The following is a 26,364-nucleotide window of genomic DNA, read 5'->3' as shown; positions in this document are numbered from 1 at the left end:
GTGACGAACCCCAGCCGTCATCAGCACAGGCCCACCGCGGGGCGTGACAGCTGGGGTTCGTTACCAGGATGAGAGGGGTTAATACAGCGGACGGGACATCTGTTACAATTGTGTTGGAGTAACCCGTCCGGCAAACTCTGAAACAGGCACACAGTCTTGTTAGTACAGACAATCCCGCATTGTATGTCTGTCGACCATGCACTCTTAACATGTAACGCTTACAAGTATGGACGATGTGCAACCCCTACACCTTATAACCCTCATTGTCTTTTGTAATATGTCATGCATGTTGGTTTACACAATTGTATGATTTACTGTCTCTTTGTGTGGGATCTACAGCACTCTGACACCATTCTGTGAGATAAGTAGGAATATAAAAGAATTAAATAAACATAATTTAGTATGTGCCATTTACATTATTTGTGAAAGAACTCATACACACGGATACAACTGGCATTACTACAGTGCATTTGCATCTCTTAAATAAGGGATTTGAACAAAATCAAAAACCTGCCTCTAAATTAATATTTCTTTAAAGTGTTTGTTAAGTGATAAGTTGTGTGCATTTGTTTCCTTCCACTGCATTAGTGTCCAGGTGTTAATGTCCAATTGGCACCCAGAGAGGATGATACTTAAACAAAAGGAGGGCTGATGGCTCTTTAAATCAAACCTTTGTTTTAGCTGGAAGTAAAAAATAGGAAAGCTGACTGCACATTGCTGCTCTGAACAGAAAGCATACAATGCGTGGGCACTGCTGAATTATTTCTTGATGTCGTAAAATTGCACAAGGACAAATTCTGCAAATTTCACTGGGTAGGCCGGTTCACAGACCCTAAATTGACCTCCAACTCATGTTCACGGCGAAACACCTCAAAACGAGACAGTGCCAGTTGTAAGTCCTGTCTCGTTTTGGAGATAAGTAACGTGTCGTCCTCGAACATGAGGAGGGGGACTTTCATGCTGGCTAGTATCGGCGCGTCTGTCGGAAAATTTACAAAGTACTGGACCACCCTGTTAATAAATAAAGAGAACAGGGTGGGAGCAGGCACACATCCTTGTCTGACGCCTTTACACACTTCGAGCCTATCTGTGACCTCCCCCGGTTTACCCCAGCGAACCTGTCCGTAAGTATGTTCGTGGAGTTTAACCAGGATAGCAACCAGTTCCTTAGGCATCCCCTGCTCCAAGAGTACTTTCCACAACTTTGACCTTGGCACTAGATCGAAAGCAGATCTAAGATCCACAAAGGCCGCAAAAAGCTTGCCCCCACCTAAAAACACCTCCTTCCAGTACAGGAACACAAATCTAAAGGCCTGATCCAAGGCCCCTATATGTGAATGGAAGCCTGCCTGTAGGGGGGTTAGGATGTCCGCTTCGGTCATCCAGACCTGCATTCTACCTAATACTAATCTTGCTATTATTTTCTGCACAGCATCGATTAGAATGATTAGTCTATAATTAGCCGGAGCAGAGCGATCACCTTTCTTGTAAATCGGTAAAATCTCTGCTCCGGACCAGGATTCGGGAACTGGTGCACCACTAGCTAGTGCATTTGCTAGTACAGTTATATATGGAATCCATAAGTCCTGGTCGTGCTTGAATAAATCTGCCGGAATGCAGTCAAGCCCCGGAGCTCTGCCACTCGGAATCACTTTAAGCACAGACTCCACCTCTTTATGTGAAAACACCAATGGTTCAACATGACTAAGGGACGGGACAACCTCAGTATTGCTATCAGGAATCTTAAATTGATTTCCAAAATAGGTTACCCAGTGCTGTGGCTCAACATGATTACTCGGAGTCAGTAATTGCAGGCAGTTCCCCCACTTTAATAAATGCCAAACATGGGTCATATTACGACCATTGCAGGCCTGTAACAGCTCCTTCCAGTGGTCATCATCCCATGATTTTTTGTCTAGTGTCTGTACTGCTTTATAGGTGACCCTGCATTGCTTAATGTGGTCCTGCGATCTAGATTTAATAGCTTCCACCAAGGCTTTTTGGGCCTGTCTGCAGCTATTATTATACCACGTACTAGATCTCGGCAATTTATCCTTTTTACAGGGATTATTTTTGATAAAGTACTTTTTAAGACCCACAAAGAGATCACTGTGGATGCTCAATAAGTTAACATTGAGCACCTCTTGTGACTCGCAACCGTTGAGTTTTGACAGAGAGCTTGAGGCCGTGACCCTAATATCAGCACGGGTCCTCTCATTAGTAACTACCCTAGGCCACGGTACCCTTCGTTGGTCATTAGAAATAGTTGCCAACTCCTGGTCCATTACACATTCCCCCATAGTGGAACTACTAAAACTACTATCATAGAATGTCAGGATCAGGGTGTTGTGGTCACTTTCTGGCCTATTCTCAACCACCATGTCTAAAATATTAGGCCGCATCTCCACATTAACTAAGATATAATCAATATGGGAGCCAGATCTACCGTTATCAAACATCTTCGCTCCCTGCCTATCTGACTGAGTCCTGCCGTTGACCGCCCTCAGATCCTTGGCCAAGCACAAACCCTTCAATTGGAGTGCAGCCTCGGACCATTTCCTTACAGGATGTAGGTCCACATCTTCGGTGAGATTGCCATCATCCAGGTCTAGGGGCTCAAAACATGTGTTAAAATCACCGGCAATAATCCAGTTTCTAAGGTTAACCTCAATGTTCAGATGACTTTCCAGGATAGAAACGACTTGAGAACTCCTACCACCCGGAAAGCCCCTCGAATAAACATTGTATATGGTCACGTTGAGGCCCTTTAATGATTGAACCCGAATGACCATTATATCGGGGCTATTAATCGAAACCTCATCCACCTTAATCCCTTCACATTGCCGTACCCAAAGGGACAGGCCATCAACTGGTCTGCCCCTCGGTCCCTTGACTGCCGGTTTAAAAAAATTTAAATAACCCAAATGATAGGCTCCTTCCACCGACCAAGTCTCTTGGAAGGCCCATACATCCGTGGTCTTAATGAAGCTCGACCAATCTAGTGAGAGTAATTTGGATTCCAACCCTGCAATGTTCCACGAGGACAGAGTTGCGAAAGGTCTCGGTGAACTGGGGCTCACTGATGGTCCCTGTTCAGGGCCAATAAAGGGCTCCAGCTGAGTGAGGACCTGACAAAAATTACCTGCTCTGCCTGCAGGGTTTGCCCGAGAGGAATCATTCCCCCCACACAACTCCTTGTGGGTGCCAACTGTATTCCTTCCATCCATCATCTTGACTCCAAGACCTTCAACCCGCAGTGTGGTGACGCGTCCACCCAGTCAATCAATGTCTTCTAATCTGGATAGTAACTCAAAACGATTGCTGATCTGGGTCGGATAGTCAACCAAGTTGTAATCCCTATGGGGAACCCAGGCTTCCTTATATCTTGGGATCCTACGAAGGTTATTAAAAAGCCCCTAGAGGTAGGATTCTGATGTCATCAGCTGCGGGGGTGGTGGGGGGGTAGAGGGCAACCGTCTCAAGGATATGTCGTACAAGGGAAGGAGACCTGAAACTCAATACCACACAGTCACCCACCAAGGATTTGTGAGAATGGACAACCCAATTAATGCACCGCAGCATTTTAAATTTATCAAATAATGCGTTACTAATCCCAGACTTTTCCTCAAAAAGTAAAGAGCTTTATTTTTAAGGGTTGACCAGTGTTCGCGAGTACCCAAGGGGAGAAGGGGAACGTTAGCTAAGATAATAGTATAATAGTATAAGGAGTGCCTTCGGGGGGAGATGGAGACTGGGAAGCATAGGGAGACCCCCTTCCAGCCCATCATCATCCCTCCTCTCGTTACCTACTGCCTCGTTCCGCTGCACTGGTGGAGCCATGGAGTCAGTATTTGGATTCGGCTGAGCTAAATACAAAGCACTTGACACCTGGGGGACCCGCTCAGGGCGTACTTGGGCGTTTGAAATATCACCAGCTTGCACAATGGTTAATATCCCTGGGGGTTTACTTGGCGCCCCCCCCAGTAGCCTGAGGAATAGATTGGTTTGGAATCCTTTGTTTACTACTGGAGAGACATTGTTCAATTTTATTGAGCCTCTCATCTACTGAGTCAAGTCTTTTAAGGATGGGGGCAATGAGGGCAGCTAACTGTTCCTTTAATATACTAGACAGATTATCTTGATTAAATTGAACATTGGTGCCAACAGTAGAACTCACTACGGGAGCATTAACCCCTGTATTCCCAAAAACATATATCCCACTATTTCCATTGGTGGCCACTGGTACAGATTGATTAGCTCGGCAACGACCTTTCCTTTTTCTTTATTGGCGGTTCGTCTCCTACCCCCCCTAATGCTTTCCTCCCCCTAGTCTTAAGCATGGCCGGACTCTGGATACTACATTGGGGTAGCGTAGTTCCAGGAACGGGGGGCATTGAGACCTCACATAACGAGCTATGTTGGGTAGCCTCACCATAGAGATCCACTTCAATACTCGATTGAGAGCGGGGTAGCTGGGCACAAGGCAAGGAGCCACCCCTAGATAAGACTGGCTCCAGGGATATCCTGCGTTCAGTTGCCTGGATCTCATGAATTAAAACCGATTCCGCTCTATTTAGAAAGGCATTAAGTGTACCCACCACCCTGTCCCCAACCTTTCTTTTACTCATGACTGCTAGACACAGGTTACAAGATCCCCCAAAAGGATTCAACCAGGTTCCTTACACAATACAACAAGCAAATAGTGGTAGTCCCAAGGGATTGGTACAATCCTACAGTTCACGGCAGCAGATGTTAATAAAATTGCCCGGCCCAGCCTCTTCAGGGCTCTGACGGGCATGGACGGGCCCGCCCTTGGCCCGGGCTTTGCCCAGGCAGCACCCGGGCATGCCCGCGAGTGTTCCGCACCGCAGGAGGCGCCGCGTTGTTTTGAGCGCCTCCGGGCGCTTGGCTATGGCGTCTTTCCGGTGAGCGGCCCCTGTGCACTCTGGGAAGTGAAGTTCCAATTTCCCCGAGCAGCGAGGATGGCAGCAGTTCGAAGTAGCGCAGCCAATCCTACGGCAACGCTGCAATGGCGCCAACAACAGCAGAACCAACAGGTGTGGGCTAGGGTCTGGAAAGAAGAGTGTCCCACGCCGTGGGAGGCGTTGCGCTGTTTTGAGCACCTGCGGGCGCTTGGCTATGGCGTCTTTCCGGTGCACGGCCCCTGTGCACCTGGGAAGTGAAGTTCTAAATTCCCCGAGCAGCGAGGATGGCGGCAGTTCGAAGTAGCACGGCCGATCCTACGGCAACGCTGCAATGGCCCCAACAACAGCAGAACCTACAGGTGTGGGCTAGGGTCTAGAAAGAAGAGTGTCGAAAATCTCTGCTGTACACCTGAAGAGTACCATAATCATGCACTGTATTTCCAAATTCACTTTTTCATGTGGTTTATCTTTACTTTATAAATATATAATTCTTTCAATGGCCAGAAGTATTGATTCTCAGTCACTTCAGTAATATTACAAATTCATTTTATGAATTAATCTAATAAATGTAGATACATTTCACATCCCAATGCTTTGCAAGAGTTGACACAACTGCATGTATGCTGTGCTTCTGTACTGGGCACTATTTCATGGCATAAACTAAAAGATTGATCATAGGTGTGAGACATCGAGTTATTGGTTGACTGGGGTGTGAGCCCTGGTCAAGAAACAACCACAATGTTTGTGATAGTGAGACACAAGATAGCCCTAAATTAATCTGTGCACAAACCCCTGGTAGCTTGGCACAGAACAGACAGGCTTAACTTAGAGCAGTGTGTAATGTGTTTGTGCAAAACATCAAACAGTAATAAAGTCAAAACACCACACAAATAGATTCCACACCAAGTTAGAAAAATTGAACTTCCTTAATAAATAAAACAATGCCAAATAGGCAAAAATCCAATCAGCAGGACCAGAGATATTACATTTTAAAGGTTTTTGTGAAAATATCGGCAAAAAGCACAAAGGACCAACTGTGGATATCTGGTTGCAGTGGACCAAGACAAAGGCACAAGTTCAGGCTGACCACGATGGAACACCGGGCAGCAACAGGGACCCAGTTAGACCCGCTGAACATAGAACCTTAAATCTATTTGCAGAGCGTTGCGAGGATTCAAGTCAGAGAGGAGTCACGCAGCCATAGAGATGCATTGGTTCCGAGATGCCATGAGGCTGCAATGCGGGGGTCTGCGCCGAGGATCCTGTCGACGGGGCTTGCATTGCAAAGTCCAATGTTGAGGATGCGATGCGCAGTCTGGCAATGCAGCATGTCTGAAGAGCTGTGAGGCTGTAATGGGGAGTCCAGAGTCATTGCTGAGGCCACCGCCAACAAAGGATGCAAGGGCCGGAACTGAGGTTCCGTTTTGCAGTGGCAGTTCTGATGGGGCTGCAAATGCAATGCGTGTCTGTGCAATGGGTCCAATCCACGCAGCAGCGGCGTAGCAGAGGTTCTGCTAGAGTTGGCCTTGTGCAGTAGAGGAGATGTGTCAGTTCCGCTTGATCCACAGACTGGCAGAGCACCTTAAGCCCACTTCCAAAGGCCCAGGACTGGGTTGGGACCACGTGGCAGGGTAGACTCACAGATTGCAGAGTCCAGGTGCAAGGTTGTTCAAAGCCTGTCGTGCCAAGGAGGCCTCAGATCAGGAGGCCAGCCAAATAGCCCTGTGAGCCACTCTGGGTTCTGGGTTCAAGAGATGCAGGTCCAGTCCTTCTCACTCAGGCAAGATGGCAGCAGGCAGCAGGTAAGCAGTGCTTCAGAGCAGCAGTCCAGCAGAGTGGCAGTCCTTTCAGCTGCACAGCAGTCATTCTGGCAGAGTATCCACCGGTCCAGAAATTTACTGAAGAGTTGGTGTCTGAGGTCCAATATTTATACCAGGGGCCTTCTTTGAAGTCGGAGAAGCTTCTAGAGATTCCCTTTGATGTGCACAGGTTTCCTGTCTTGCCTGGCTCCAGACTAACTATGGTTAGTCCATAGACAACGATTTTCCATGTGAGTACCCATGCTCCATTTGAGCCCTCTGGTACTTCAAAAACATTGTCACTATTATATTTATGCCAGAATAGGGGCAGAGGACAGTAGCAAGGGTGCACCAAAGACTGTCTGGGTTCGGAATATCAGGGAACCTGGCAAGACCTGGTTTTAGGGTACCAAAGTAAACAGCATATTGGGTACAGAGCTGCCCAAGATCGCACAGGGTATCAATGGAGAAAGGAGATATGATAGGAAATCTCTGCACAAGGTAACAGGTAGTCATATCTCAGAAAGAATTAGCACTCAACAGGTAACTCTGTTTTCAGAATAGCAAACACCAAGGATGTGCAAGACATGCATATAACATCATTAACAATAAAGGGAATGTGGGGTAAAGCACTTGGAAGCTCCACAAGGTAAGACAGAAGGTCAATTAGTTCCTCACTCAGAATTGCTACTACATATACTGACTGCACGTTCTCACATATAAGATATATATGCAAATGCAGGTCCTGTGGAGATGATACTTTTAGTGATATTATATAAGTAACATAAAGACATTACTCACAGTGGATGAAAAATAACATCTAGGTTGTCACCTGTGACCACGTATCCTGGCGATCTTTAAGGAATAAATAATGCTGCAACCGCAAGGGCGGAGAACTTAAATAACAGCTTCCATCCTTGGCCTTCAATAGTAGCGACGAAGTAGTGAGCAGGGAATTCTAGGCATTGGAGTGCTTACCAAGAAAAAAAAAGACTGGCTTCGACAACACCTGACATGGATCTGGAATTAATAGGAATTTCAGACCAGAGTCCAAAAGGCTGAAAGTCAGTATATGGATATAGCAGAAGGTCCAGAAACGTATTTGAAAACATGAAAGTCCAACCGGTAGGCCCCTTTGTCAGGGGCGGATCCTCCATGTGGGAGGAGGAGCGTCACCCCACTGCTTTCTCGCAGTGTGAGAAGCAGAAACATAAAATGGTATTATAAATACCATTTTATGTAACAACACAGGCTCCAGCGAGCTGTGAAAACCTCTATCGGGCATATTTGGCACACGCTTGGAGACTTAGGGCAATTTATGGAGGGTACATCTGGGGAGCTGCTGCAAGCTCTGCAGCCACCCACAACTCTCTTGGAAAATGTTGGTGGTCCCCTGTCTATTATGAGGCATCACACCAGAAAGAGACATGCAAAATGAGACTTTACAAGGGCTTATGAGGCGCTTCTTGCCCCGGGGCTTGAAAATCAAGTTAGCGGCATTGACACTTCTGAAGAGTTTTATGAAGCCTCGAGCTGGAATTATTATTTTTTTTTATTTCTGGATGCCCCCTCATTCCCACCTGAGGAACCCACCGAGTTATTTTTATTGGGAACTACGGAGGGAGCCCTAAAGCCCCTGAAAATTGAGTATTCTTTCTTGAGGATCGAATGTAGGCATGACTGGGCAGGAAATTTTTGCATAATTATAAATGTGCCACATTTGCCACATAATCCGTCACTTGCTGCATAAACTGCAGATTTTACCCCAAAAAATTGTTTCTAGCTCCAACGGTTCAAAAGTTACTAAAAGCACAGTGGTACATATTGCCACAAAGTGGAAGGCCTTCTGCAAAGGTTGACTGGTCACACGTTTCTGCTGCTTATTGCTTTATTTGGATATTAAACTGCTACTAATGAGGTGCACCTAATGCCTAGACAAGTGTAACAAAGTAGAAAATAAGGAAGTAATACTATTAGAAAAATGTGCCAAATTATGCTGAATAATTTGTCATTTCTTGATGCCTTAATTACTCAACCCTGACGCATAATTTAGCTCTCTACTGCTGCATAATTCCAGTGGCCCTCAGCATGACCCTGTAAGAGCCTGCAGTCCCTGCAGCGATATTGGCAACATCACAGGGCCGATACTGACTGCCAATGCTCTGAACTTTTCCATATTGCAAAGCTGGATGTTTCTTCCAGTCGACCTTTTGTCTTCACACGCTGATTTTTTACTAATGCAGTTGGTCTAACCAATATTGTAAAATCTGCTGAAAGGGTAAAGAGACATTGCAGCAATATCCTGAAATTAGGTAATTATCCTTCCCCAGTCTAGACATAATGCACTTAGATACGCGAAATAGCAGGGCCCAATTTCGTTATGGAAGGCATAATTTGCGGAACTGTCACAAAATGTTTGCCGCACTGACAAACTGTAAGTCACTGTCGGCACTGAAAGTGAACCCTCTTTCAAGAGTAAAAAATAGATTTGCATACGTGCGCCAATGTGAAAAGTGCCAGTAATCAAATGTGTCTTTCAGTCATCCTTCTCAATGAGGCCATATATTCAACCATTATATATTGCTTGCTCACTTTTCTAAATGGATGTGTCCGAATGACCTTTTACTCAACACACATAAAACTGAAACATCATTCATCTGAACCGGTCAATTTCCTTCTCTTTGTATTATTTCCTTTATCCGTACTATTCCAATCTCCAGACCGTCTGAGCCTTTCTCATTATTTCCACCAAAATTCTCAATTTACCACCTTCTTTATGCTTTTATTTATCCCATTCATTTTCGAGCATTAGGTCAATGAAACCATCTGTTTGCACACAGCATGGTCTTGTCCCACAGTCAATAGCTGCAGTGTTTAACTCCTTTGCAACAAGATGTATCCATTGTGTACTTACAAATCTGCACGTAACAGGGTGTCCAAACCAAACGAACAAGCGTTGGAAATGACAATAGATCGGGCGTAGGCCACCAGCCTTTTGACTTTGTCAATACTTCTTTTGTGATGCTTTTTGTAAAACTTTATTGTTGACTTAGCAACAAGGCACTTAACAATCTAAAAAAACAGTTGACTTACAGCAAAAATATATTTTGGTTTCAAAAGCCCACTTTTGGCACAGTAATACCTGACACATAGGCATGGGGAAAGTGGGCTGTGGCCCAGGGCCTCAGCCCTTCAGGGGGACACCTAACAGAGCGAGCTTGGTCATGCAAAGCCTTCCCTGATGACCTTGCAGACGTCTTAAAGAGAATGTTTTAAATACAGTTTTCCTTCAATTTATTTTTCATTCGAGTGATGCATGAGATTCTATTACAGACATTTTGGAGGCTACATTCCAACAGTAGCACCCTGAAAATGGGTTCAGCATTGGAAATGCCAAAAACAAGTTCCTGCACAGTTTGGACTTATCAGTCTATGCCAAGCAGGAACTGGGGTGCATGCACACAGGGGGGCCCATGTAGTGCCCTCCTCCATGCACCCTAGGGTGCAGAGGCAGAAGGAGGCCCTGTAGGGCTCCCTCTGTTTCCTCTCTGCTAGGGTTTTCTTGAAGGTGGGTCTGCCATTAAAACATGGAGGAGAGGATACTACTAATATGCTTGGCGGGACTGCTGCGGTCCCGCCAAGCATATTGATGCATTCTGACCACCTCAACGCCACCAGGGAATGACGGTTCCCTGGTGACAGAGGCAGGGCAATGGTGGTCCGAACGCCATAATCATAATAGGGCGATCGGAAGATTGCTGCCACTGCGCCCCCGAGTCTGACAGTCCGTGGGCTACCAAACTCGTAAATAAGCTCTTAGTCAGCGGTTTAATTCCGATTCAAAATCCAAAGTTTGCAGTGAAATGTTTTTTAGTATTCAAACGATGTGAGTTCCAACTGAACCATATTTAGTATTGAGCAGAACAGAAAAATTCACAGTGATGTCAAAATGTCAAATATCCACAACACAATCTGAAACATATTTACTATTTAAGGCCTGCCAAAAGCATGCACATGGAAATAACATGTAGCACGAGAGACATAAATCTGACCCCTCTGCATTTATTGACACAAATATCACAGATATGCAAATTTAGAATGCAGTGTTTAGCACTCTGTGAGTTACCCTCTATTTAGATTTGTGGGTTAAAATGGGTTTGATCTTCTAAATGAAGTATTGAATGAAATATTTAATGAAGCTTGAGGTATTTAATGGATGTATGACATCACAATGCATGCTTTTACCACACATGCTTTTACATCGCAAGTTTTACAACGCATGCCTTTACAACACATAGTGTTGAGGGGTGCTGGATAGTGAATAGTTTAATTTACTATTCCAACTCCAGTCCCCGTGGATAGTAGGGAAGGTGTTGGATAGTAAATTAAATCTATTCCCTATCCTAGAGCGCCCCCCAGCTCAATGCGTTGTAATGGTTTGCGCTGTAAAAGTTGCGATGTAAAGGCACTGCGTGGTAAAAGTTGCGTTGTAAAGGATGTTTCCCGTATTTAATGCATCCAATAATTAACTGATGTGCTAAATACCTTTTACTATGTAAATATGATCCATGCCTAAAAATGGCTTTATGCACAGGTCGAAATTAACCAACCCACTAGTAATCAGGCCCTTAGTAGTAAACTTACATGTCTGACGATCTCCTCATAGACACTGTAGGATGGGCAAAGGTGGAGATTTACACTCAGATTTGTGGCTCGCATTTTGTAGTACTTTTGTACTATGATTGTATACTGTTACATGTATTACAAAGTGCAGTTTGTAAATAGGACCATACTCATTTAAGTACATCCAGTATTCCATTGATACATTATTTATTTTATTTTATTTCATTTACATGAAGCCATTCAAGCTGAATTGCAAAACTATATCAATGTTTCAGATGCCATTTTTGAGCCCGCAGCTGAAAAGATGGCCTCTACAGTTATTTTAAACCACCACTCACCCAGACACACATTATTGGTATGGTAACTGGAATTCATATATTAACTGGATATCAAATGTACAACATTTCCAAAAATATATTTAGACAAATCGCCATATACTACTCATAGGCAATCGTGAAATGCTTTCACCATTGCTTGAAAACACGTTTCCAGAGAATCATGCTCTCAGCACCTGCTAACACCCTGGTGATAAATAGTAAATGGCAGACTTAAAACTGCCTTTCACTTCAAACCTCTATACGGTTATGAAGCACAAGCACTGCCATTTAATGCGCTCTTGGTGCTGACAGGTGTCTTGTGTTAATTAGCAGAGTTTTACCTGCTATGTGTGGGAGCATTATGGTGGGATCCTCCTGTGGAAATGGGGTGAGGAGTTACGACCTTATACAACACTTTTGTGTTTAAAGACATGTATGTTGTTAACCCTTCTGTGAACGCCGCTTGGTGGGTGGGTTCTTGGAAACTTTCCAACAACTGCATAATTGTGGAAGAGGCTAAGGTGGGAAGACAGAATTGTGGAAGAGACTAAGGCGAGCAGAGCTAGAACACTTTATTAAATGTATCTAACTTGTAACAGGTGCTACAATGATTCACACTGTTTGCACACGTTCAGTAAGAACATAGGTAATATCCAATAATATCAGAATTCTGTGATTCCAGCAATTCCTGCATTTTTAAATATTGCGACACTTGTTTTTGTTTGCTCATTTCAGCCAAATAACAGAAATTATAGCTCAGACAGGGCTACGGTAACAAAAAAAGTTGCATATGAAATGCAGTTCAAACAGTTTGCAAGAGGTACTAGTAAAATGTACAGGTTTTTGCTTATGCTCCGTTAGACCTGGCATCCTTGGCGTGGTTTTCCCTGACTTTTTGCCTTCTGACCTCCTGTTTTGTAGACTATATTTTTTCTGATTATAGGGTTCTGGACACTTTACTACTGCTAACCAGTGCTAATGTGCGTGGGCTTTGTACTCTAAACATGGTAACACTGACATATTTAAATTACTTATAAATCCCTAGTAAAGTGCACTATATGTGCCAAGGGCCTGTCAATTAAATTCTACTATGACGGCCTTCAGCACTGAATGTGCCACCCACTTCAGTAGCCCTTTAAACATGTCTCATGCCACTGCAGAGCCTGTGTGTGCAGTTTTAAACTTCCAATTCGACCTGGCAGGTGGTTCCCCTCACCGCCACACAGCTCCACAGCTCCACCTGTGTGACCTGAGCCCGCTGCTGCCATTCACTAGCTGGTTCGTGCCCCGCTCATTTCACCGAGTTACTGTCAGTGAGATTGGTTTTGAATTTCGCTGTCTGCACTGTTGGATTGGTGTCACTACAACGCAGGCTATTACAAGGCCTACTGTTACAACGCGATTTTTACATCGCATACCACTACAACGCATAGTGCTTTTAGGCGCTGGATAGTGAATTATTTAATTTACTATTCCAACTCCAGTCCCCGTGGATAGTAGGGAAGGTGTTGGATAGTAAATTTAATATATTCCCTATCCTAGAGCGCCCCCCAGCGCAATGCGTTGTAATGGTTGCAATGTAATGGTAGTGCGTTGTAATAAATGCGTTGTAAGTGATGTTCCCCGCACTGTTGTCTTAAGATTGTTTTTGAATTTCACTGCCTGCACTGTTGTCCTGCCCATTTTTAAAATCACTGTCTGCTCTGTTGTCTTGCCCGTTTTTAAAGTCACTGTCTGCTCTGTTGTCTTGCCCGTTTTTATTTATATTGTTGCACTGTTGTTCTGTCCTTTTTACTCCTTGTGCCCTCCTTTGCCTTCTGTAAACCCTGTCCTGATCCCGCCTCCCAGCTTTTCCTCCCTCCTACATCCCCTCATATGGAGGCCGCGCAGCAGTAAAGAGAGCGACCCTTAACCCTGACACCAGGCAGGTCGCTCCCCTCGTCACCACACAGCTCCACCTGTGTGCCCTGAGTCCGCTGCAGCCATTCACTAGCTGGTTCGTGCCCCGCTCATTCCACCGCGTTACTGTCAGTGAGATTGGTTTTGAATTTCACTGTGTGCACTGTTGTCTTGAGATTGTTTTTTGAATTTCACTGCCTGCACTGTTGTCCTGCCAGTTTTTAAAATCACTGTCTGCTCTGTTGTCTTGCCCGTTTTCAAATATATTTTTGCACTGTTGTTCTGTCCTTTTTACTCCTTGAGCCCTCCTTTGCCTTCTGTAAACCCCGTCCTGCTCCTGCCTCCCAGCTTTTCCTCCCTCCTACATCCCCTCATATGGAGGCCGTGCAGCAGTAAAGAGAGCGGCCCTTGACCCTGACACCAGGCAGGTCGCTCCCCTCGCCACCACACAGCTCCACCTGTGTGCCCTGAGCCCGCTGCAGCCATTCACTAGCTGGTTCGCTGGATTGTTTTTTGAATTTCACTGCCTGCACTGTTGTCCTGCCCGTTTTTAAAATCACTGTCTGCTCTGTTGTCTTGCCCGTTTTCAAATATATTTTTGCACTGTTGTTCTGTCCTTTTTACCCCTTGTGCCATTCTTTGCCTTCTATAAACCCCTGCCCCACTTTTCCCGCCGCTGCGTCCCCTGCAGCCCCGGCCCTGCAATCCCATTCGCTGCCCCGCTCCCGCCTCCCAGCGGCTCCTCCCTCCCACATCCCCTCATATGGAGGTCGCACAGCATCCGCGCAGCAGCCTCGCAGCGACGGCGCGACGGCCGCGCTGCTGGCGCGCCGAAGGCAAGCCCATCTGCGCCCGTCTAACACTGGGTTACCTAATTACACTTGATAAGTGCTAATTTCAGACTGACTAGATGGTGATACGCTGCTTACACTCAAATGAATTGCAATTTAAAATCATCTTTAGTGGTAAAGTTGCTATTCTAAAAATGCCACTTTTAGAAAGTTGATTTTTTTTACAGAAATCAACTGTGCCTTTTCTGCCAGCGTCTTGGGTCACATGACTGTCATGTGGTGTGTTGTTTGTTGCTTCCAGACATTGTGAACAAAGAAGGCCTAGGTGTAAGGAGAGTGGGCTTCCTAACAAGAAGGCTCAGGAGCTGTCCCCTGCCTTGATTACATTTAAAAAGGCCTTGCCTGCAGCACACACAAAGGAAGCTAACACTAGGCTTGCCCTTGTCTTTGTCATCCTAGACAGTTTGGAGCCAAACCCAGGGGAAGATTGACCAGAACCAATTTTGAGTGTAGGTAAGGGAATTTCCCTATGCAAAGGCTGGCATCAGGTTTCAAAGTGAGATCTTCAAAACCTCTCTTTAGCACTCTCCCGGTCCAGTGAAATATTCAGAAGGACTGCCCTGCTTTTTGAAGAATGAAGATAAGACCTTTTTGCCTTTAACTCAGGCTCTCCAGAGTGACTGCAAGGGTCAGTCGGCAGACCTCCTTTTTGAGCTATAGGGCCACAACAACCTTCCATAGATCTTTCAGCAATCTCCCTGCTGACCATCACCAACTTGACCTTTCTGATTAAAGCTGCCGGACTCTGCTGGAATGATTCCTGATCCCCAAGAGGTGACGCCCTAGCTTCTGGACCCTTGGCTTCCATCGGTGTGAACTCCTCTTAAAGAAGATGTGAAGATACAGGTGTTTTGGGCTCCTCGCATCAACAACATTTTCCTCTCAATGCTGTGAATCTACTGCTCACCACAACTGCCAATGTGAGGCTCCAGCAGGATCTGCTGTTTGCGCCAACAGCGACCGTTTGAGACGAGGGGCAATGGAAGAATAGCACTTCAGACGAACGGATGCAGCTCGCACTAATCACCAACCTGAAGATCAAGTAAAGACTGGCCAGTCATGCTACAGTAACATCTGTCTGTGACACTCAACCTGCTATTTGCTTTGACAGCCTCCTCCTTGAGGCCCCTGCCAGCTCGAATGACACGCATTGCGCCAGGCCTGAGAAGGCAACTCTTCAGTGGGACTACTTTGGTCCCTGTATCCGACCAGTGACTTATATCTCCGGTTCTACTGATTGGATTTTGGCATTTTATTTATTAAAATGTCCACTATTTTTCTACATTGGTTTGGGGCTTGGAGCTTATCTGGTAGTGCGTTTCTAGGAATAGAACGACACACATACTGGCTTTCTAGTAACAGGACTTCCAAACCCTCACTCCAGGGAACAAGCCATGTTTCAATCATTACACTGTTACTCCCCTAAGGAAATCATAGTTTTTCCTGGAGTACACCTGGAGTGGTTGGGTTTGTGAATTAGTTACAACTTAGAAACCTGCATTATTTATACACTTGTGGGGCATCCGGAATTTAAGAATGGGACCCATAGCGGCCATGCATCACATTCAGTGCAGGACTGGAGAAAGAAAAAAAGTAGTAAGAACAATAGCAGGGAAGGGGAGAGGCACGTCTTAGTCTACTTACAGAGAAATGTCAACGATAACAGCAGAATAAGGCCTTGCGAGCTCCTCTTTGCTCTATCCTCACAATACCTGACTATTCTGAACCTAAACCATCACAAATGGCAGCTGGTAATAAAACATGTGCTTGGAAGCTAGAATTGTAAACCAGACAAGTAGCAGTCGCATGTGCACCTGCAGATGATGGGTCTTTGACATGCATTGTTCAGGTAATAAGATCCCAACACAATTATTTGAACATGCGCTCTATTTATTATTGGCATGATTTAGGCTTGTAAGGGTACAGTACTTTAAGCTTCAAAGTTTTGAGGAAAGATGCAAACTTTGGAGGTTGCATCTTCAGGTCCAAAGGCTCGCACCTCTGCATTGCACTAGATCTGAGATTGATTCCTCAATACAGTTGCTTCGGAAGCAGACAAAATACAGCTTTGCTTAAGAAATGCTGCCAACCATTTGTGGCATCTGCTTCGCTACAATGAGGCTTTAAAAAAAGACCTTCTTTGGATTCCTGTCACTTCTATGAGGACTTTAGTCCAGACTCTTATCATCAGTCGCCTGGACTATGGGAATGCCTTACTGACCTCAGTAAATTACACTTTGCTGTCCAAACTGAAGGTGGTTCAGAACACTGCTCCTCAACTAATTTGTAAGGTTTCTTCTCATTCGCCTTCCTCCCTGATCCTTAGAAAGCTTCATTGGCTGACTATTAGGAACCATGTCATCTTTAAACTCTCTTGTTTGACACATAAAGGACTTCACAAGTCTCCGCCAGCTTATTTGTCTTCTCGACTACATCCCTACCTTCCTTCATGACGTCTGAGATCCTCAGTCAAGGCACTTTTGGTGATCCCTCGTATCTGTACTTCACAATATGGGCGTAGATCTTACTTTTGCACAGCTCCTTATCACTGGAATAAACTCCCTCACAGCCTTCGCTCTTGCCCAGATGTCCCCTCCTTCAAGAAGGGTCTTAAGACCTGGTTGTTTTAGATTCCTCCTATTTCTCTTCTTGGGCCCGTGGTGCCGAGCTACTTCTCTCGGAGTGAGTCGTGCACAATATGAAATGACCATATAATAAACAATATTAAAAATAACTGCTGCACAAAATCACCTGTAGTACTATTTTATATTAACCTTCCTTACCATTCTCCATCCTCTTCATTAAACTCCCTATCTTCCTTCATCTTTCTTACTCTGGATGTGACATCTTTCTGCCTCAAGTGTAATCCAATATTAAAGAGTAGTTGTAATTTGAATGAATCATCCCCAGTAGAGGCACTTGGTCTGGAATTTGGATTAATTGGTGCTTATAATAAAGCTTTAGGTGCAATAATCTGATGGGAGTTTTGTATACATTTTACTTATAACAACAAATGATGGGGTTATTTAAGAATGAATCTGCAACGCTAATGATGCTTTGGTATACATCTATGCCCCTACAAAGTCAAGAAATTGTTACTGTCTTCTAAACTGTCTTAAAAAAAATGTAAGGTGTGTTAAAGGTTGTAATAATGTTTCTTTTAAATCTTATCCATGACATTACATTAACATTAATAATATGTTTCTTCTCCTCATTTTGAGGTTTTGAATCAAACAATAAAGATTAAGAATAATACATTTTATTATAAACAGTCTATAGATCGACACAGAATCTATTAATCCATTTTTCAATATTGCAATAAACACATAAGACGCATTCACTTTTTTGTTTATTGTTTGCTTTTCTTTCAGACCCCAACATAGTCAATGGGCATTGGGGCTGCTTTGCATTTTGCTATTGAAAGGCGGACATCTTTGTTCCGTCCCTGTGTCCAGGTGCTGAACAGGAACCTGATGTGAAACGTACGCACCACGGGCGGTAGGGTACGCCCGTCCAGCCAATCAATCTACGTAGAGCTGCACAGCAGAGAGGCCTCATTATTAGAAGTCTCAAATGTTAGCGCAGGAGAACAAGAACAATACAAAGAACCAGGACTTGAGTAGCTGCAGCTTTTGTTCTTTTTCTGTGCGAAACGCGTCCTTGTGTCTAAAATGCAGCACTAAACGTTGGTTTTACATTTCTTGTACTTTTATCAGAATTTTGCAGAATTATGTAAAAGGAACATTTTGCAACTCCCAAATATTCATCTCATAATCCAAGCAACCAACCCGACTGTGGTCATTGGTTTGAGAAGTTATTCGATGGTTAGAAAAAGCATTACCTGATTAAGAAATCTGATTGCAGTATGATTCATATAAACATCTAAAAAATAGGTGATATCGAAACCAATCTAAAGGTCCATTATTTGAACAGTACAGCATTTTACAAAGCACAGATGGTTACCCAAAATGCCACAGGAAGGAAAAATACAATATAACTGTAATATATTATGGCTTGAGACGCAGGTGAATCTCCACATGATGCAATGAAATGGGAAATAAATTAGGCGCGCTGTGCATCAAATGTAATTGGAAAGAAATGCATAACTCTTCTCACGTTTAATTGAAACCCTTCACTGATTGATGGCTGGCAATTTGAACAACAGATGGACAGTTTGAAGACGAGGATAATTTATTCTCAGCGCCTCTAATTGCAAGAAAGGTTTCCTAATGGAATGACTTGTAAGATACTTTCCCATCTCCTGCGTTTGTATCTTTCAGACGAGGTTAATTTCAAAAAGTATGGACGTACAGGCGCTGAAAGAAAGTACGTTTCCGGAGCTGGAAAAGGTAAATATGTTTTATATCATTAACCCATTTTAAATAGATTAGAAGGCTGCTAACGTAAAGGGTACAAAGTAAAACCGTCCTTCGAGGAAAAACACTAAAGGGCATATTGCCAAGGGCATTATCGCCGCTTTAGCGGGGATTTTTCCCGCTAAAGCGGCGATAATTGTATCGCCCTATTACCTAGCTGTCGCTAACATCAGTTAGCGGCAGCTAGTAGGAGATAGCGGGCATTTAGGTGCCCACTTTGCATGTCAGAGATAATTATCGCTAATGGCATGCAAAGTGGGCGTGCCAAGATTTTAGCGACTGGAAACAGTCGCTAACATCGCTATCTCCTATTACCAACTTTTGGAAATAATCGCGCTAAGCGCGATTATTTCCAAAAGCTAACGCCTGCCCAGAGCAGTTCTTAGCCATGTTATCCAATGGTAGGTGGATAACATGGCTAAGAGCATTTGCACGGTAATGCATGAATATCGCTGACTTTACAGCGATATTCATGCATTTCAGACGATTTTCATCGCGTAGGAGATAAACCTTGATAATAGCAAGGCTCCTAAGCGATAAAAATCGGCGGAGCTCGGCGATATTAATTTTGCCGCTAAACCAACATAGCGATAATCATCGCTAGTTGTTGGTAATGCCCATAAGGGCCTCATTTAGTGGCACTTTTGTGCCGCCAAAGCGGCACTATTTGACGTTCCGGTGGCGCAATGTGCTGTAGAATGTTTACAAGGTCAAGCAAAGCCACTTTACATGGCTTTTCATGGCCTTGTAAATATGTGTCTCTTTCACACAGAACACTGCGTGGAAGGGGCGTTCCATGGGTGTTGCTGTGCGTGTTCCCACACAACATCCATGGAATCTGAAGCATTCCCAGATTTACCAGGAATCGTAAACCTGGGAATGGGTCAGATTCCTATGCCGAGGCATAAGAGTGGTGCAATCAGGAGAAATACTTTTATTTCTCTGCTTCTTTTTCCTCTTTCTATGCGGGCTGCATTCCGCAGCACGCATAGAACGAGGTAAATGTCATTAAAGATTGTTTTTTGTGTAGGAATGTGTCCCTTCCTGAACAAAAACAATCATTCCCGCAACGCAGGCACCCCTGCAACATGACGCAAGGGTGCATGAGCTGGGGCGTGGCAGCCAATTATGCCCCGGAGCAGGGGAGGACAGGAATGTGCCATAGCTTGTAGATACAGTGCATTTCTGCCCTTTTCTTTTGATGCACATCAGTGCAGCAAGAAGGCCTGCTGCGCTGCCGTGCATCAAAACTTTGGATATGAGGCCTTCAGAGACTAATGGGGTCCTGGAGTAGCAGTTTTGTTCTTTATGCCGATGTTGTCAAATTTGAGGTGAGAGGCCATGAGCAGGGCTGGCTTTAACACTGGTGGCGCCCTGTGCCATGTGTTTGTTGGCGCCCCCCCCCCCACCAATGACCACCTCTGCCATGGATTTTCTCACTAGCACCGTTTAGCAGTGCCCCTCAAGTCGCCATAACCACTGTCTCTTAGATACATTTAGTTTTATAGTACCACTCATTCTAGAGTAATGTGTCAGAGCCCTTTATATCACTCACACAATGCACAGAGACAATCATATGTGTGTAAATCAATGCATAGGAAATGTTACATCAGACAGGACTACAAGGTGTAGTGTTGGAGTGACATGTCATCGATACTGGTAGGCAATATATTTGTAAAGTCCCTATTCTGGAAAAGCACAAATTCAGAATTTAAAACATATCATTATTAGGGGTTCTCTTCAATAATAAGAATTGCTATCTACCCAAATGATCCCTTTTGGCAAGGTAAGGATAATGGTTAGGATAATGGCAAACAAACCTATACCTTGCAGTTTGCATGGAGCTCCTTGATGACAGTTAATAGCTCAATGTTCTATATTAGGATTTTGACTTATAAAGGACAAGTAACACAGAACTATTTACATTATGTGCACTTTGTTATCTGCATGTTACAAGTTCTTAGCAGCAGGCATTTTAACCCATGCCTACCTTAAAATGAGACAAAACTTCCACTAGGCAAAACTCCATCTCTTTCCAGGAAGACGATTAATCACTAGAGTTATCTTGACATTTTAATTGATGTCTGAACATTGCTGGAGGCCAGGAACGCAGCAGCAGGTGCTTTTAAAGTTATAATATACTTGCAAAAATGACACCCCCGCCCCAAGTCAGCGCCCGGTGGGGTGGCACCGATCGCACCTCCCTAGAGCTGGCCATGAGGGGGCGAGGGCTAGAGGTAGAAGAAAGGGAGGGAAAAGGAAGGAGATTATGGAAAGGGGTGAAACAGCAAGTAATTAACGTGGCCAGTCTTGTATGGTGATGAAGGATATTTTACGAACAATGTAATATGATTTACAGAAAAATATTTTCGGGATTCCCATGTGGATTACTTTTTTGTGAACTTGGCTCGTATGTGAGCTTTTAGAGCCAAGCCATACCTCTGGCTCTGTCTCAGCTCTTCCCATGAATGACCTGGCTCCCCAACCTCTACATGAAACATCCTTATATATTCACAGTATGCTCAGAAAGGTGATAAAGCTCTTCTTAATGAGCATACTCTTTTGAGCGCCTCCCTTGTAAGTTCTGGCATTTGAAGCTGTATAAACGGACTTGATTCATGAAAGTTCATGAAGGCCTTTGAAGCAGGAATAAAGAGGAATATCATGGTGTAGCTTCTTGGCTTTAGAAGCTGCTCAGGTCTATTTTGGATTGAAATCAATGACAGAGAAGAGTAAGGATGTCATAAAAGCTGGCAGACAGGTATCTTGTAGATTTTAGAATTTGGATATACCTGCATATGGATATACATAGCAACTTAAAAGGAAACTGTTGACACCAACATGAAGTACCACATCAGTTTGAAAGCCTTCTGATGGTCTCCATGTGACTGCTGTGGTAAATCTGAAATAGCGTGCAAATGGCATTTGCATCCAACCGGAGATTACAAGTTGACTCCAAATGGTCCTTGATACTATGATATACTTTTGACCATGTAGATTTTTCCAGGAACCATGAACAGCCAAAACAGTGCAAAATGTTGAAAACTACAAGAAAAAAACAGTAACAAAATCTCTTACTGCACATTATTACCCATTGCCACCTCTAATGGCCTACTGCACTAAATTTGAAATCGGATGAAAATGGCATTTATGCATATTTGCTTGTTATGAGCTGAGCACAAATTGCTCTCTGTTATACATGTCAGCCTTAGGGGGGTCTTCAGCCAACATTTTTGCCTTCCTCCTCTGTTTTTTGCTGATTTAGTTTTTGCTGGGCTTAGGACTCTGAACACTTTACTACTCTAGTGCTAAAGTGCATGTGCTCATTTATTTAAACATGGTAACATTGGCTTATCCCCAATTGGCATAATTAATTTACTTATAGGTCCCTAGTATAGTGGCACTCAGCGACGGCTCGTGGAGGGAGTTACGGTGGGGCAGGAGGGCGGGAAGGGGGAGGGGCAGGGTGGAGGTTGCTAAAAACCGGCATATGGATAATTGCAGGTAAGTAAACAATTTAATTAATAAAACGAATTTCGTAGTGCGCCTTGCATCGCAAAATGCAATGCAGTGCGAGCTACGAAATTCGTTTTATTAATTAAATTGTTTACTTACCTGCAATTATCCATATGCCGGTTTTTAGCAACCTCCGCCCTGCCCCTCCCCCTCCCCGCCCTCCTGCCCCACCGTAACTCCCCCCACGAGCCGTCGCTGGTGGCACTGCATGTGCCCCAGGTATGTAAATTAATGCTATGAGTGGACCTGCAACTCTGATTGTGCCACCCTCTTAAATACCCCTTTTAAACATGTATCATGCCTTCCATTGCTGCCTGTGTGTGCACACTTTAAATTGCTATTTTGACCTAGAAAACTAACACTTTCACCAGGCCCAAATCTTCTTTTTTAATGCAAGTAAGTCACCCCTAGTGTAGGCCCTGATCAGCCCAGAGGGCAGGGAGCAGTGTATTTGAAAAGTAGGACATGTCATTTTAAGCTTTACATGTCCTGATAGTGACCAACATTTACATTTGTTTTTCAATATTGCAAGGCCTGCCTTATTATATCTAATAAGTTGTAATTGCCAAATGTGAACAAGTAATCGGTTCATGTTCAGTGTCTTTGGAATTGTACTGAAAAATCCTCTGTCCTTGTGAAGTAGGACTTTAAATAACAATCTTTAAAATGACACTTTTATAAAGTTGGCTTTTTCCGGCCTTAACCATTTAGTGCCTGTAGCCTGTCTCTAGTTCATATGACTGGGTGTAACTTACAGCTGGCTTTGTTTATTCATCCTGGACAGCTACACACAATAGAGAGCTTAGGTGTGCCTGAACGAGCTATCACTGGCAGGATGGGAGGGTTGAGATGGACAAAGCCCTACTTCCACCCGAATCGGCTGTGTACTGCCTCCACACAAAGGACTGCACACTCCCTGTAGTTAATGTGAAGCCAGGACAGGAAAGGCAGGATGCATGGGGACTTCAAAGGGAAACTTCTAGAAGGTTCTCCCACCTTCAGAGTAAGGACATCAGGTATAAATATTGTACACCACCTCTTCTGTACACTTCTGGACCTGTGGATACTCTGCCAGAAAGAAGAACGGTTGTGCTGCTGAAAGGACTGCCACTCTTCTGTACTGCTGTGCATCCAGATCAACCTCTTCAACCTGCTCCTCTGTGTTAGTGATTGTTGAACTTCTCACAAGGCCTTCAGAGCGTTCTGCAGTTCTAACTTCTTGATACTGGTCTTGGTGGGGAGTCCCCTGTCTTTGCAGAATTTCTTGTGCTCAGCCACAGTGTAGTTTTCCAAATTGGCCAGCACAAATCTCATCACTGCAGGTGTGATCACAGACAGCAAGACAGCAAAGAGATTAGATTTAGAAAAACAAAAGTAGCCAGTGAAGGAGAATTAAAAAAACTTGAATTGGTCTTCACTTATTTATGTGAGGTGGTACTGTAACATCACATTTCTGTACTGCACAAACTCAAGTCAAAATGTTCACTGCAGAGAACCATTGTACAAAACTAGGTTACTGGTTGAGGGGGGTGAAACCCTATTCAAGCAGTAACAACAAGCTTTGTCAGGATAATGTCACAAGCAAACCCTAAATTAACCTGTGCTCAGCTCTTAGGTAGATTGGCATAGAGAAGTCAGGCTTAACTCAGAGGAAATGTGTAAAGTATTTGTGTGGTCAAACAACAGAGAGAGATCGCTACCTACTCAACTAAAGATTAAAATATTAGGTTTTTATAATCCTTGTGACAAGGGTGCCTTGGAACCTGCAGGGTGGAAGACACCGGAACACCGGGCTCACGGTTCAATCACGACAGCAGCTCAGCTCAGCACCATATGACTCTGGGCAATAGCTCACTTAATCTCCCCGACAACCACAGCGCCATGACCCCCTTACCGGTGTGTACTTCGCGCTTTACAAATACCAAATTTAGGATTTAGATTTGAGGTTACGAGTGCCAAGGATATGTCATGTAACAATGGATCCAATGAGGCGATGGGCTGCAATGATGATCTTTGCGATGGTGCTCAATCACACAGCAGTGGCGGTGCATTGATTATGGTCGGAGTTGCGCCGTGCAGCTGAAGAGATGCATCAGTTCCTCTGGGCGCTCACAGGCTGGCATAGCACCTTAGGCTCACTTTCAAGGGTACAGCACTGGAATGGCACCACTTGGCAGGGACAATTCACAGATGGCATGGACCAGGTGCTGGGGTCAACCAGAGTCTCTAGTTGGCAGTGGTTTGTACCCTGTCCATTTAGGGACCCTTATTCTAGTCAGGGTAAGGGAGTTCTCTCTTGTGGTACTCTATCGTCCCCCACACTCTATGCCATCCTTTCCCTCATCTTTTATCGATCAGCTGACCAACATCGCTACTTCCTCCCCCCGTATCGTCATCATTGGTGACTTTAATTACTGGTTCCAGCACGAGGACGCTGGCCTGCATGCCTCCGAACTGTTCGAGGGTCTCTCGAGCCTGAATTTCATCCAACTAGTCAGGTCCGCCACCCATAAGGGTGGCCATATCCTCGATCATATTTGGACCCATGGGGTCAAGTCCTCTTGCCCACTAATAACACCTTGTGTGTGGTCGGATCACTCCCTGATCGACACCACATTCTTGGCGGTTGGCCAGATCAGGGTCCCCCCGCGGGAGGGTGGCACTGCCCGTAAGTGGAAGGCTGTCGATTCCCCAAACTGCTGGCTCATCTGTCCCAAACCTGTCCCACGCTATCCAACGACAGTGGTACCGATGAGCTTTATGGGCTTGTGACTGACTGGCTCACAACAGCCAGTGACATTTTTGCTCCCCTAACTAAGTTCCCCCAATCTCGGCACAGCAATTCCCATAAATGGTTTACCCCCCATCTTAAAACCCTCCACTTGGAACTTCGCCAACTTGAGCGTAAGTGGAGGAGAGACTTCTGCCCTCTAAGTAGAGATGCCTATGTGGCCGCCCGCAATAGGTACAAACTCGCCATCCTCGCAGCAAAAAAAGCTTACGCTCCAGGAAAAATCTTATCTGCCCCGTCAGTCCAAAGAAATTTTTAAAATCCTCAATGAATTCACCTCCGACCCTAGGACGCTCCCAACTCAGGCCCCCACACAGGAAGCATGCAATATTCTCAGCACCTTTTTCATTGAAAAAATTGTATTGATTAAGGACACCATTCCAGCTACTTCTCCTGGCGCTGGATTTGTTCCCCCCCCCCTACAACACCTTTTCACTCACACAATTCCCTCTTCTAGACTCTACCTCTCTAGCCACTCTCGCCACCCGCATTAAGTTGGGATCCCCAGACGACTGCTGCCCCCCCTCTATACTCCGGGACATCTGCCACTCTCTACCCGACTGCATTCTCCCTTTGCTAAACTCTTCCCTCTCGTCCGGTACGGTGCCTGGCTCCTTCAAGGAGGCTGTGTTGGTGCCCCTTTTGAAGAAGCCAGGGGCTGACCCCGCCGTCCCGGCGAACTACCGCCCTATCTCCCTTCTACCTTTCTTTTCTAAAATCCTGGAAGCCCACGTCACCACCTGCCTCTCACAGTTTATCGAGAGCTCCAACTTTCTCGAGGCTAACCAGGCCGGCTTTAGACCCGGCCACTCTACGGAGACAGTGATCTTGGCCGTGCTGGACGCCTTGAGAGACGGTGTCGACAAGGGTACCCCCCAGGCCTTGGTATTATTAGATCTGTCAGCCGCCTTCGACACGGTGGATTATAACATCCTTCTCCACCGTGTCGAGCAGGCTGGCATCCAAGGCCTGGCGCTGGCCTGGGTCAAATCCTTCCTGTCCGGCAGGTCTCAGACCCTCAGCCTGGGCACCTTCAGGGCTCCGAGGGAGCACTCGCCCTGCGGGGTCCCCCAGGGTTCTTCCCTATCCCCTCTCCTTTTCAATCTTTATCTTCGCCCCCTTCTTCTTTCTTTGAGGCAGTGGGACGTCATCGTGTTTAACTACGCGGACGACCTGCAACTCATCTTTCCTCTTAATTCCCCCTCTGCTATCCCCAACTTTCAGGCAGTCATGTCCCACATCCTCCAGTGGATGGGCCACAACCAGC

At 45.0% G+C, this 26,364-nt stretch overlaps 1 long non-coding RNA gene across 1 annotated transcript in view; it reads left to right on the top strand.

The window, feature by feature from the left end:
• The window catches only part of LOC147751624 (uncharacterized), a 68,770-nt gene that overhangs the window by 1,264 nt on the left and 41,142 nt on the right, over positions 1–26,364 (top strand). Inside the window, exon 2 of the long non-coding RNA XR_015300070.1 lies at positions 18,695–18,763. This is a non-coding gene — a long non-coding RNA (uncharacterized LOC147751624). The remainder of the gene's footprint in view (positions 1–18,694; positions 18,764–26,364) is intronic.

Source organism: Lissotriton vulgaris, chromosome 1_1 (assembly GCF_964263255.1).
Source record: "Lissotriton vulgaris chromosome 1_1, aLisVul1.2, whole genome shotgun sequence".
In the NCBI taxonomy this organism is placed as follows: domain Eukaryota; kingdom Metazoa; phylum Chordata; class Amphibia; order Caudata; family Salamandridae; genus Lissotriton; species Lissotriton vulgaris.
This window is presented reverse-complemented; position numbering and strand designations above follow the sequence as displayed.